The sequence below is a fragment of the Penaeus vannamei genome, chromosome 33 (assembly GCF_042767895.1).
Source record: "Penaeus vannamei isolate JL-2024 chromosome 33, ASM4276789v1, whole genome shotgun sequence".
NCBI classification, from domain to species: Eukaryota; Metazoa; Arthropoda; class Malacostraca; order Decapoda; family Penaeidae; genus Penaeus; species Penaeus vannamei.
Window position 1 is genome coordinate 4,984,244 of NC_091581.1, and position 2,500 is coordinate 4,986,743.

The following is a 2,500-nucleotide window of genomic DNA, read 5'->3' on the forward strand; positions in this document are numbered from 1 at the left end:
GAATGTGTGTTTTTTTTTAGCTACCTGTCTCCCATCGAGTTCCAGCACTGAACGGACGCCATGTTGGATGGTTATCGGGATGCCAGCGAAGGAAAGCCTTTTCCCCCCCTCTCCTTTCTCCCCTTCACACCCCTTTCTTCTTCTGTTTCTATTCCCCTTCTTCGCTCCTCCATCTTTCCTTCGGTTCCTCTTCCTTCCTCCTCTTTCCTCAACTCCTCCTTCCTCTCCTTTCTTCTACCTCCCTCCTCCTCATTCTCTCTTCGTTCCTCCGCTCCCTCACTCTTACACCCTCCACCCTTGAACCCCCACCCTCCCTACCCCTCCTTCCTTTCCCATTCCTCCCTCCTTTCTCCTTCTGCCCTTCCTTCCTCCTTTTTCCTCCTCTCTATCCCTTCTTCACCCTCTTTCCTCCCCTTTCATCCATTCCTTCCTCATCACTTCCTCCTCCCTAACCCTTCTTCCACCCTCTCTACCCTCTCCTTCACCCCCTCCTCCCTCCTCCACACCCCTTCCCTCCTCCCTAACCATTCTTCCACCCTCCCTTCTCTCTCCTCTCTCTCCCTCTTCCCTCCCTCCCTCCTTCCTCCGCACCCCTTCCCTCCACCCTAACCATTCTTCCACCCTCCCTTCTCTCTCCCTCTTCCCTCCCTCCCTCCTTCCTCCGCACCCCCTTCCCTCCACCTTAACCATTCTTCCACCTTCCCTATTCCCTCTCTCTCCCTCTTCCCTCCCCCCCTCCCTCCTTCCACACCCCTTCCATCCCTCCTTCTACCCTCTCTCCCCCTCCTCTCCCTCCTCCCTCTCCCCCTCCTCTCCCATCCCCCATCCCTCCCTCCCTCCCCTCTTCCACACCCCTACTTCCACCCTCCCCCCCTCCTCTCTCTCCCTCTCCCTCTCCCCCACCCTCCCTCCTCCCTCTCACCCCTTCCCTCCCTCTCCCTCCCTCCTCAGGAAAACTCCAGGGGTCTTTGGCAGTCACCCAAATTAATTGTGGAGTAATTTATCCCCAAGTGGCGATAAATTCCAAGCCGATGATCGTAAGGAAGAGGCGGCGATGGAGGTTTACCCACTGACGAACGCCATTTCCTCCCGCATCTAAATATCAGTAAATCTTTGAATGTCTGGCGGGAAAATTTGCCGCCCCGGCTTGGCTTTCCTTGTGGGTGTGTTTGGGTGGGTGTGTTTGGGTGTGTGGGGGTGTGTTTTGGGTGTGTGGATGTGTGTGTATGTGTGGATGTTTGTTTATATGGGTATGTTTGTGTGTGAACGTTTGTGGGTGGATGTATGTGGACGTTTGTGTGTGGATATATGTTTACATGTGGATGTTTGTGTGTGGGTGTATGTTTATATGGTTATATTTGTATGTGGACGTTTGTGTGTGGATGTATGTTTATATGTGGATGTTTGTGTGTGGGTGTATGTTTATATGTGGGTGTTTGTGTGTGGATATATGTTTATATGTGGACGTTTGTGTGTGGATGTATGTTTATATGGGTATATTTGTGTGTGGATGTATGTTTATATGCGCATGTTTGTGTGTGGATGTATGTGGACGTTTGTGTGTGGATGTATGTGGACGTTTGTGTGTGGATGTATGTGGACATTTGTGTGTGGATGTATGCTTATATGTGGACGTTTGTGTGTGGATGTATGTTTATATGTGTATGTGTGTACGTATCCTTTGTGTCTGAGTATGGTCTTATTGGTAAGTATTTGTATTTGTACCTATGTGTATGCGTGTATGTATTTGTATTTGTAGCTGTGTATATGCGTGTATGTGTTTTTGTATTTGTAAATGTATATATGTGTGTATTTGTAGTTGTACCTATGTATATGTGTGTGCATGTATTTGTATTTGTAACTGTGTACATGTGTGTGTATGTATTTATACTTGTACCTATATATATGTGTGTGTGTGTGTGTATTTCTATTTGTAACTGTGTATATGTGTGTGTATGCGTACATATATGTATAGGAATTTGTTCGCTTTTATCTTGTGTTTGAGGATACGAAAGATAGAGATAATTATAAACCTGTTTTGTCTATAACATTTTCTATCAAATCTTAGATGTGAAGAAATAATGCCCAAATATGGAAATAGAAACAGGACAAAAAAAAAGAAAGAAAAAGAAGAAAAAAAAAAAAAGATTATACCAAAGTTGATTTAGGTAGAAAATAAAAATTTTGAAGACCTAATTGGAGAGAGGGAGAAATATGTAGAAAGATAGATAGATGGATCGATAGGTAGACACACACACACACACACACACACACACACACACACACACACACACACACACACACACACACACACACACATATATATATATATATATATATATATATATATATATATATATAGAGAGAGAGAGAGAGAGAGAGAGAGAGAGAGAGAGAGAGAGAGAGAGAGAGAAAGAGAGAGAGAGAGAGAGAGAGAGATAGACATCGATATAGATAGATAGATAGATAGATAAAAGAGATAAAGTGAGACAGAGAGAGA

At 44.9% G+C, this 2,500-nt stretch overlaps 1 protein-coding gene across 1 annotated transcript in view; it reads right to left on the minus strand.

Moving 5' to 3' along the window:
- LOC113818263 (lachesin) overlaps positions 1-2,500 on the minus strand; it is a 145,039-nt gene that overhangs the window by 37,128 nt on the left and 105,411 nt on the right. The window lies entirely within an intron of this gene.